General features: G+C 48.6%; 1 pseudogene; it reads left to right on the top strand.

The window, feature by feature from the left end:
* Nucleotides 1-4479: 4479 nt before the first annotated feature.
* On the top strand, nucleotides 4480-11479 carry LOC142910256 (uncharacterized; annotated as a pseudogene).
* Nucleotides 11480-12080: the final 601 nt, after the last annotated feature.

The raw sequence follows: 12080 nt of genomic DNA, 5'->3' as shown, positions 1-12080 counted from the left end.
TTTGGGAAAGTTTTTCACTGCATCTCCAAATATATATAAAAGGCAAAGTTGTGATTGTGTGTGTTGTCTGTTCAAAATGTTTAGCGTACTTCCCGACATGCAACAAACTGGAAATTTGCCATGTGGGTACTTTCCAGACTGTACACCGTGCAAACATTATACAAATACACTTTTGTGTTTTCATGGGGGGAAGGGAGCTCAATAATGTATAGATTTTTTGGACGGCAAGTGAGCTGTGACGTCAAATCTGTCACGTGACCCTCGCATGTGGAAGAGTTACGCATTGTAGTGTAGCGGTTAGCGTTGTCTGTGTGTTTGCGTGTGTGTATGTGTGTCTGTGTGTGTGTATCTGTGTGTGTGTGTGTGTGTCTGTGTGTGTGTCTGTGTGTGTGTGTCTGTGTGTCCGGCAAAATAACCCCCTACCTCCTCGCGGTGCCGGACGGGCAACTCTGTCGTGGACAGCGCTGTGGGGGGAGATCCAATTTTGATTGGCTCCTCCCCTCATGGCATATGCATCCACCACAGGGGCTAAACGGGGGCTCTGGACGGGTGCGAGGGGCTGGTAACCCCTCCACCTTCAATTAATTACCACGAAACTACGAATTAAACTGAAATATGTAACAACTAAGCTTGTGCCGGAGGCCCCGGGGGGCCAGGCGTCTATGACGTCTCCTGGCCAAACCCCAATTGGCGGAGCCAGGAGATTGAATAACTACCCTCGGGGCTACTCCAGAAACAACGAAAAGCCACTACGGTTGGCCACGTGGAATGTTCGAACGCTCACTGCAGAGGAGAGGCTGCCACTCCTCTGTCGGGAGCTGGACCGGTACCGCCTGGATCTATGCGGCATTCAGGAGGTCCGGTGGACCGGCTCTGGCTCCTGCCACCATGAGGGGTGGACAGTCCTCTACTCGGGGCAGCAGACTGCCAAACAACAGGGTGTGGGTCTTCTTTTGAACAAAAGAATGAAGGGGGCGTGGGAGCGTGGCGGTGAGGTGTGGGAAGCTGTAAGCCCCAGGCTACTTTGGGCTCGCCTTCCCATCAACCGGAGGCGAGGAATGGTGGTCGTGGTTACTTATGCCCCCACCGAAGATGAACATCCGTGGAGGGATGAAGGCAAAGCCGATGAGTCAGATGCCTTCTATGACCTCCTGTCACAGGTGCTGGCTAAAGTGGCCCCTCGGGATAGAGTCATCATGTTGGGTGACTTCAATGCCCGAGTTGGTCATGATACTGGCACCTGGTCTGGAGTGATTGGAGGGCATGGGCCAGATCAGCTCAATAACAACGGTAGGAGGCTGCTAGATTTTTGTGCAGCCCATGGGCTTGTAATTACCAACACGCTGTTCCGGCATCGGCGCATCCACACAACATCATGGATGCATGCCGGGTCCAAGCAAGAACATCTGCTGGACTACATAGTGACGGACCAGCGAATGCGAGCCCATGTCCTTGACACCAGGACCTACCGTGGAGCTGATCTGCCCTCTGACCATCGACTAGTCATCTGTAAGATGCGCCTGCCATTCTTCCACTCCGGTGGTGGGTGTACACCCAGGACCCCATTCCAACCTAAAGTGGCCTGGTCTCAGTTATCTGATGAAAGTTGCAAGCGAGAATTTCATCATCGCTTGCGGCTGGGATTGGCATCGTCCCCGACTCCTCCTGATGTCGAGGGTAAATGGGCGAGGTTTAGGACTGTGACTCATGCAGCTGCAATGGCTGCTTTGGGTACGCGGTCCAGACCTCCCCAGACACCCTGGATGACAGAGGAGTTGTTCACGATGGTTGAGAAAAAGCGACAGGCCCACTGTCATCGGCTACAGAATCCCACGTCAGAGAATGAGGAGGCTTACCGCAGCCTTGGCTCGGAGGTTCGGAGAGCCGTGAGGCGCTGCAAGGATGGGTGGTGGTCGCGGGTTGCTGAGGAGATGGAGTCTGCCTCAGTGGCCCGTGATCACAAATCTCTATTTAACTCCATCAAAAAAGTAACCTGCAGCGCCACACCTATTACCATCATTAGGGGAAAAAACGGTGATCCAATTTCCGACCCCCAGGAACAGGTTCGCAGATTTGCTGAGCATTTCTGTGAGGTCCTGGGGGAGGGAAAATCCCTCAGCCAGGAAAACATCGTGGCACAAAGTGAGGATGACCCTGCTGAGGCTGCGGTGCCTCAAATATTGGATGAAGTCACCCCCTGTGAGTGGCTGGCTGAGGCGCCATCTGCTGAGGAAGTATTGAAGGCGATCCGGAGTCTGAGACCAGGAAAGGCAGCGGGCAGAGATGATCTCCCAAGCGAAATGCTGAGGGAGGGTGGCGTTTGTGCACAGACTGCCCTATATGACATCATAACAACAGTCTGGACCACTGAACGGGTTCCGCAGGATTGGAAGGATGCCCTGGTGGTCCCCCTTTTTAAGAAGGGGGACCACCAACTACAGGGGCATCTCACTCCTCAGTGTGCCGGGAAAGGTCCTGGCAAGGATTATTCAGCATCGCCTTGCCAGGCACGCTGAGGAGAGGCTTGCGGAGCCCCAATGCGGTTTCAGGAAAGGGCGGTCCTGCACAGATGCCATATTTTCTGTCCGTCTGCTACAGCAGGGGTGTAGGGAATTCCAACAAGACCTACATCTCTGCTTTATTGACCTGGTCAAGGCCTATGATACCATCAGTAGGCCTGGGCTCTGGGTCGTTCTTCGTGCTTTTGGAGTACCTGACCCTCTGCTCACGATCATTAAGGACCTTCATGATGGTGAGCGGGCCCGGGTAAAACTACGTGGCCGGGAGTCAGAGCCATTCCCTGTACACCTTGGGGTGCGACAGGGATGTCCTCTGGCTCCCACATTATTTAACATCTATTTTGACCACGTAGTTCGTGAAGCCTTCAATAGCTGTACCGGGGGAATCTCCATATGGTACAGATATAATGGGAGGCTAATCGATGCCCGGGTGCGGTCAAGGGATGGCTCCCTATTGCTCAACCACGTTATGTATGCTGATGACTTGGTAATAGCTGCTCAGTCAGAGGAGGAGTTGGAGACGCTGCTGCTGAGACTGGAGCGTGCCACTAAGAGGTGGGGCCTTACCATCAGCCCCACCAAAACTAAGCACCTGCCTGGGTATTTTGTACCATCGGACACTCCACCCCCACAACTCCGAATCGGTGATGGGGCAGTTGTGGAGAGAGTGGAGAGTTTCCCATACCTGGGCAGTGTGCTTATGACTGGCTCCAGTTTAACAGCAGAGGTCTCACTCCGAATCAGTCGAGCGGCAATATCTTTTCATCGGTTGCGTAACGCTGTGTGGAAGCTACCTGGTCTGTCGCTCCGCACTAAGCTTCAGGTCTTCTCGGCCACGGTCATTCCCTCCCTTCTCTACGCTTGCGAAACGTGGACCCCCCTAATGGAACATCTTCGCCGGTTAGAAACATTTAGGCTGGCCTGCCTACGATCCATCCTGGGTTTAACCAGACTGGATTGTGTGAGGAGCTCACAAATCCTTGAAAGATCTGGGCAGGGTCCCATCGGTGAGCTCCTCCGGTAGGCAAGGCTGCGATGGCTGGGTCATGTAGCCCGCATGCCCAGCCACCGCATGCCGAAACAGCTTTTGTTTGGCCGGATTGAGGGGGCTAAGCGGGCGCGGCACGGGCTAGAGAAGAGATGGAGTGATGTGGTACAGGAGGACGTGGAGCTGAGTGGACTTGCCGATGACTGGTACCAGCGGTGTCAAGATCGGCCTCTGTGGAGGAGGCTCGTGAAGGATGCTACTGGGCAGTTGGAGGCAGTCGCCCTCCAACAACAACGGAAGGCGGAGGAGCGACACTCACAACAGCGAGCGGAGCGCCGGGTGGCTAAAGCACAGCAGGTTGGCACAGTCGGGGGCACAGGTGGTGCATCAGCCAGTCATCTCAGTCAGTCGACCCGTGGCACCTGGGTCTGCCCCGTGACCTCCTGCCAGCGGGCGTTCGACACTTCACGTGGCCTCAGGGTGCACATAGCCTGGCACAAGCGTCGTGGTGACGTCACCGCCACTTAGTGGCGAATGGCGGTTGTTGTTGTTGTTGTTGTGTCTGTGTGTGTGTCTGTGTGTGTCTGTGTGTGTGTGTGTAAGCGTAACGCATTGTAGTGTAGCGGTTAGCGCTACGCTGCGCAACGAACCCGGTGACCCGAGTTCGATTCCCGCTCACGGCCACCACCGGTGATGATTATTTGAACCGCTTCTGGGCCTCCCCTAGGTCGACTCAGCCTCAAACGAGTAACTGTTGTGGTGTGAACATCGCCACTGGGGAGATATAGGCGGCCGGACGTGGTAGATCCAAGTCCCGGGCGAAGCCGGGTAGTACAGCTAGTGATGAATACATGAATGAATATAGACGTGTAAGTCACATGTGACTGTATATATTCATTCCTCCATGGCTCGATACTGACGTGTAGATGGTGTGGATATTCTTATTTTCTGTGTGCAGCTGACGCTGGTCTGATGGAGCAAAGGCCCTCAGCACAGCATCTCGGTACGACAAGTCAACAATGTGACCAGCGTGCATACAGCACGGATCGGACTGGAAATTTGACACAGCACCAGAGAAGTCACACAGGAGAGAAACCCTTCAAGTGCAGTGTGTGTGGGAAGACATTTTCAGATTCATCTACTCTTAAAACACACCAGAGAACACACACGGGAGAGAAACCCTTCAAGTGCACTGTGTGTGGGAAGAAATTTTCAGGTTCATTTGCTCTTAAAACACACCAGAGAACACACACGGGAGAGAAACCCTTCAGGTGCAGTGTGTGTGGGAAGACATTTTCAGATTCATCTACTCTTAGAACACACCAGAGAACACACACGGGAGAGAAACCCTTCAGGTGCAGTGTGTGTGGGAAGACATTTTCAGATTCATCTACTCTTAGAAAACACCAGAGAACACACACGGGAGAGAAACCCTTCAGGTGCAGTGTGTGTGGGAAGACATTTTCATGGTCATCCGCTCTTAAAACACACCAGAGAACACACACAGGAGAGAAACCCTTCAAGTGCAGTGTGTGTGGGAAGACATTTTCAGATTCATCTACTCTTAAAAGACACCAGAGAACACACACAGGAGAGAAACCCTTCAGGTGCAGTGTGTGTCGGAAGACATTTTCACAGTCATTTGCTCTTAAAAAACACCAGAGAACACACACGGGAGAGAAACCTTTCAAGTGCAGTGTGTGCGTGAAGGCATTTGCACAGTCATCTGATCTTGTAAAACACCAGAGAACACACACAGGAGAGAAACCCTTCAAGTGTGCTCTGTGCAGGAAGCCGTTTGCAGATTCATCAAATCTTCGAAGACACCAGAGAACACAAAAGCATCACAAGGAGCGGAGTCGGCGTCTGAAATCAGCTTGTGAAAGTCAAAGTGCCGCAATGAGCCCATCATGAAACAAGAACCGGACGAAAATCCCAGCTTGGACACTTTTAAAGGTATAAAGGTGAAATATGAAGAGGTGAAGGTGAAATATAAAGAAGTGATGAGCGAAGAAGTGAAGGTAAAATGTGAAGATGACGATTCAACTCCAAAATGGGACCTTCACATCGTAAAGCAGGAGGAGAATTCTGACTGTGAATCAGAGTGAGGCAACTCCCAGCAGTTTGTGGAAGTGGAGGTGTGGGTGGACGTGCTCCTAGACAATACAAAGTCAAGTGGAGACCCGGTAGATGTGTAAGCCAGAGACGATGTCGCTACAATAGATGCACCTTTGTCACAGGCCTTTAATGACAAGAATGTGAAGTTGAACACTCAGCTCCTAGGTTCAACCTGCAGAGTAAGAGCGAGCGGCCAGTCTTTGTGGACCTGTGGATTGGGGAGATCTCTGACCAGGAGCGAGAGCCAAGAAGCCCCCAAGCATTCACTATGTTACAATAATTGCTTTTACACGGTGCTCACTTAATCGCCTCAGCAACTCGGAGTTTCGTATCTCGTCTGAAACACTCGAAGAGCATCCCCAAGTAGCAGCGGCCCCTGTGTGGCACAGGGTGGTGGCCCTGCACCGGCCTGCATTTATTATTTTTTCCGCCTGACGACGACCGCTTGTGTTACGATCGAAACGTCGTGATCTATTATTATTTTGTCTACCTACGTGACTTTACTAAAAGAACCAAAGAGTATGTGAACAAGAGGCTGTCAGTAGGGGGCGATGATTGATGTTTCATCTCAGTTTTGTAATTTGTCGCTAATGTTTAGAATTCGCCAGCATGCAATGGCCTACAAGTTTTGAATGACACAATAGTATTTTTTACATCCACTGTTAAGCAGACCGTGCGTATTTTTAAAATAGCTTCTTGTTAATACGATGTAACCTGATGCAGGATATTTCACTGCAGTAAATCAATTTTGTTAATATGCCTGTCAATAATTAAGAATGAATACTTGTCTGATTGTGCGTGTACATGTAACATTTTGTCTATGAGGGTCAAACATTGATTAAGTGTTCAAATCTAGATTGATTAAGTGATGTTAGGACAAAGTGTGTGTGTGTGTGTTTGGAAGTAACCTGTATAGATATCTCGGGTGAGACACGTTCCATGTGATACAGGTCAAAGGGTACTTTTGTGTTTCACGAAGCGTCTGGAGCAACTCATCGTCTTTGAAATAGGGAGCACCCTCGGATCATTCATCAGTTACAAGGCATACCACTTAAAAGTTACACGTATAGGAGGAGGTACATTCTCTACAACACGAATTATAGTTTTGTGTTACGTGTTGACGTAGATTTTGTCTAACTGGGACTAGAAATGCACCTTGCTGATTCGCGTCTGGATGTTCGTATCTATTGGTTGAAGCAAGCCCCACTTCTGTTGTTGAGACGCTGTGCACCAATGAGGGTCCAAGCATTTTAGGGCCTTCGGCCAGGAAAGTCACAACATTTACGGCACACGAAGGACGCATTCACGCCAGCGCCCCGTGCTCCGTTTTGAAGTTTTAAAATGAAACATCTTTGAATCGTGTTGTGTTTTGAATTAGATGATTGTTATTTCTTCATTAAAAGCTTATTTCATATTACATCCAGAAGGCTTCGTTGAGAAGGATATTTCGCGTGAATTTTCTCTCGTCGTTAAGTAGGCGGCCTTGCCGGGGGTTCGGTTCGATGCGGACTTTCACCTGTTTGGGATTGCGGGATCGAGATAAGGTGACACGGAGCTGCTGGCCGTCTGCAGATCGATTCCAACGTAATCGAACGTCTGTCCCTGCGCCTCCGTCGTTGGTACAGGGGGTGCTCGATAATGATTGGAATCACCCCAATTTTGACCGTGACACCAACATGCGTTGTGAATGACGCAACGTTATGTTTTACATCTGCCGTTTAGCAGACTGCGCATATTGTGGTGAATGTTACTGGGGTAGCCAGGTGTGCCTGTCCGTCGTTCGCATGCAGGGGGTGCGTGTAGGTTTACAGCGCCCCCTGCGTGAAAACGACGGAAAGGGCAGCGTTCGTCACGGTTAAAGTTGTGCGCTTTTATTTTAAATGTTATTCTTTTATAAGGTGATGTTGATATCGAAAACTGACACATAGCTGGCATGCCATAAATAGGAAATTAACTCTGCTTATTCGAATCAATGTATTCATATATGTTGATGAACTGTTTTCAAGCAGATTGTCTCTAACGGCGACTACAGGGACCACGTGATTGTTTAAAAATGTCTTTGATTATAACTATAATTGCCTACAATTCGTCATGTGTAGCTTATTTAGACTATAATTTATTCACTACCCAAAATGTATTTACTTGAAAACATAGAGCTGATATTTATTCTTGTTCTTTCGGTAAAGTCACGTAGAAGGGAAACAATAAAATAACAAAAATATAAAACAATTACATTCTCACGACAATTCGACTGCAACACAAGCAATCATCATCAGGTGTCACACACAGGCACACACACAGAGACACAGGCACACACAGATACAGGCACACAGTGTGTACACACACACAGTGTACACACATAGTGTACACACACACAGTGTAGACACAGTGTACACACACACACTGTACACACAGTGTATACACAGTGTGTGTACACACACACTGTGTACACACACAGTGTATACACATAGTGTACACACAGAAACAGTGTGTACACACAGTAATGTCCACGTTGTAGTTGCTGAGCTCACGCACCCAAGGGGTCTCTGTTCAAGAGATGGAGCAATGGAAAATGAATCTAAATCAACTTAAACTCCATTCCCGCTCTGTGACGTCACCACTCAGCATGACCTCATCGCTGTGAAACGCCAGGGGGAGGTGTGCCTCGCTAGTGACGTCATGTCACCAAGGTATTCACCCCACCCCCGTCCACCGCGCCCTTGAGCGTGACATCACCTCTGCTTGGTCACTGCCGATATGTTCCGGTACAATCCTTATTTGGGCAAAGCTACGCCCAGTGACTGGCGGCTCATTAACATAATGTGTTCGTGAAAGCCGTCGCGAGTTTATTGGGACGGGTTCAGCACCCACGCCCCCATCCCTCGACATATGGCCCGGCCTCATTAACATAATTTATTCAGTTAGAGAGCCGCTCGTGGGAGGGAAGTGACGTCATACTACTTCCTGCTGTCGCGAGGTAACAGGAAGCTGCCGTGTGCGCGCTTGCACTGAAATCCGAGGTGAGAAATTCTCATCGTTGTGGTGGTGGTCGTGGTGGTTGTGGTGGTTGTTGTTGTTGTTTACCAAGGTAGAGCCTCTCTCTCGTAGGGATGTCAGTTGAGTAGCGGCGAGCACGGGAATCGATGTCCAGGTTGGAACTTTACAACGCGGGGCCTAGCCACGCGGGGCCTTGCCTCCTGCCCTCGCCTGATTGCATTCACTTTAATTATCTCGCTTAAGTTTAATTTGTCTTCACCCGGCTCGCCACTTTGTAACTTTGTTTATTGTAAATATTCACGCAGTTTTTATTTTCTTTTGTTACCAGGCCAAGCCCGCTTGAGCTGCTATACCGCTCTTGTTATCAGGAGCGACCTGCCCATAACAACACAAGGTGAGGCTTTGTCAACGTGTGTGAATGTTTTGACTTAAAACTTTGGTGACTGCAGGAATTAATATTCTTGGTTCTTTCGGTAAAGTCACGTAGATAGAAAATAAAATAAAAATAAATAAAAATAATTGCAAATAAAGCAAAACAACTCACGTCGTTTTGATCGCAACACAAGTGGTCTTTATTTCATGTAATTGTATTATCTGTTATTGTTATTTTCTATCTACGTAACTTTACCGAAATCAACAAGAATACGTGTGTCAATGTCTATCGGTCAAAGACGCTAAACGGAGTGACGCAAACTCCAAATATACAGCAGGCATCAGGGTCGGGATCGAACCCACGACTTCCTGTATACCAGGTGAGGTAGTTAACATCTCACCACGGAGAGAGACACGCAAACTCCAGTTAGCCTCGGCTATGTTCATTGATCCTCAATTACTTGGTGGAGTGATGAAGCATTCATGCCATGCAGATGAAGGTGGCCAGGCGTGATTCTAGACACGCCACTGCCTGTTTACCCATTGACAGTGTACAGTTTGTGTTTGCATTAACGTCTATTAACTCTGTTGAACACGGAGGTTATAGCGTAACAATAGTTTATTTTTGTTTTCCTCTGGAACTCTTTATAAGAATGGAAACAGGAAGTTAACACAGCACACACATTCAGCTGAAGTCGGAACTGTTCATCCCAGCATTCAAGGACATCTGAGCCTAGATTCACACCTCTAAGTTGTGATTGAACATTAATTTATGAATTTCTGCATAACACAAATAGTATTGTTTTCAACACCCTTTGCTATGTCAGCTGAATTTAGCTCTCATAAATATTCCTTTTGTAGCCAGACCGCCGAAATTGTGTGCTTAGAGTTTTGGGTGAACATTCATTTTGAAGATACGAGGGCTTCCAGGCATGCTTATGACCATTTGCCCTCTCATTGTGTGCCATAACAGCCCTGTGAAAAATTTGGGAAACGTTTTTACTACATCATGAATATATGAATATAGACGTGTAAGTCACATGTGACTATATATGCATTCCTCTGTGCCTCGATACTGACGTGTAGATGGTGTGGATATTATTTTTTTCTGTCTGCAGCTGACGCTTCCTCTGACGCTTCCTCCGCAGAATTGGTCTGATGGAGCAAATGCACTCAGCGCAGCTCGGTAGGACAAGGCTCCAATGCGGCCGGTGTCCATACAGCACGGATCGTACTGGAGATTTCACACAGCACGAGAGAACTCACACAGGAGAGAAACCCTTCAAGTGCACTGTGTGTGGGAAGGCGTTTGCACGTTCATTTACTCTTGTAGAACACCAGAGAACACACACGGGAGATAAACCCTTCAAGTGCAGTGTGTGTGGGAAGGCGTTTGCACATTCATCTACTCTTGTAGCACACCAGAGAACACACGGGAGAGAAACCCTTCAAGTGCAGTGTGTGTGGGGAGGCATTTTCACAGTCCCCACATCTTCAAGTACACCAGAGAACACACACAGGAGAGAAACCCTTTAAGTGCACTGTGTCTGGGAAGGCATTTGCATGGCCATCAGTTCTTCAGACCCTCCAGAGAACTCACACAGGAGAGAAACCCTTCAAGTGCACTGTGTGTGGGAAGGCATTTGCACGTTCATCTGCTCTTGTAACACACCAGAGAACATACACGGGAGTGAAACCCTTCAGGTGCACGATGTGTGCGAAGGCGTTTGCACATTCATCAAATCTGCAAAGACACCAGAGAACACACACGGGAGAGAAACCCTTCAAGTGCACTGTGTGTGGGAAGGCATTTGCACGTTCATCTGCTCTTGTAACACACCAGAGAACATACACGGGAGTGAAACCCTTCAGGTGCACGATGTGTGTGAAGGCGTTTGCACATTCATCAAATCTGCAAAGACACCAGAGAACACACACGGGAGAGAAACCCTTCAAGTGCATTGTGTGTGGGAAGGCATTTTCACAGTCAGCTGTTCTTAAAAAACACCAGAGAACACACACAGGAGAGAAACCCTTCAAGTGCACTGTGTGTGGGAAGGCATTTGCACAGTCATCTGTTCTTAAAATACACCAGAGAACACACACAGGAGAGAAACCCTTCAGGTGCATTTTGTGCAGGATGATGTTTGCACAGTCATCACATCTTGAAGTACACGAGAGAACACACACGGGAGAGAAACCCTTCAAGTGCACTCTGTGCGGGAAGGCGTTTTCACAGTCACCACATCTTAAAGTACACCAGAGAACACACACGGGAGAGAAACCCTTCAAGTGCAGTGTGTGTGGGAAGGCGTTTGCAAAGTCATCTCCTCTTGTAACACACCAGAGAATACACACAGGAGAGAAACCCTTCAGGTGCACTCTGCAGGAAGGCGTTTGCACATTCATAAAATCTTCAAGTACACCAGAGAACACAGAAGCATCAGAAGATCTGCAAGGAGTGGAGTCTGAAATCAGCTTGTGAAAGTCAAAGTGCCACAATAAGCCCATCCCTCATGAAACACGAACCGGAAGAAAATCCCAGCTTGGACACTTTTAAAGGTATCAAGGTGAAATATGAAGAGGTGATGGTGAAATTTGAAGAGGTGATGGTGAAGAGGGAAGAGGTGATGGTGAAATGTGAAGATGAAGATTCAACTCCAGAATCGGACCTTCACATTGATGGAGGCAACGTAAAGCAGGAGGAGAATTCTGACTGAGGCAGAGCGAGGCAACTCCCAGCAATTCATGGAAGTGGAGGTGTGGGTGGACTTGCTCCTAGACAATACAAAGTCAAATGGAGAACCGATATATGTGTAAGCTTGAGACGGTCGCTACAATAGATGCACTTTGTCACAGGCCTTTAATGAAAAGAATGTGAAGTTGAACACTCAATTCCTAGGTTCAACCAGCAGAGTAAGAGCGAGCGGCCAGTCTTTGTGGACCCGTGGATTGGGGAGATCTCTGACCAGGAATGAGAGCCAAGAAGCCCCCAAGCATTCACTATGTTATAATAATTACATTTACTCGGTGCTTGCTTAATCGCCTCGGCAACTCGGAGTTTTGTATCTCGTCTGAAACACTCG

This window comes from Petromyzon marinus, unplaced genomic scaffold, assembly GCF_048934315.1.
Source record: "Petromyzon marinus isolate PM22_M1 ecotype Great Lakes invasive population unplaced genomic scaffold, UKy_Petmar_22M1.pri1.0 PM_G_Scaffold_14, whole genome shotgun sequence".
Taxonomy (NCBI): Eukaryota; Metazoa; Chordata; class Hyperoartia; order Petromyzontiformes; family Petromyzontidae; genus Petromyzon; species Petromyzon marinus.
This window is presented reverse-complemented; position numbering and strand designations above follow the sequence as displayed.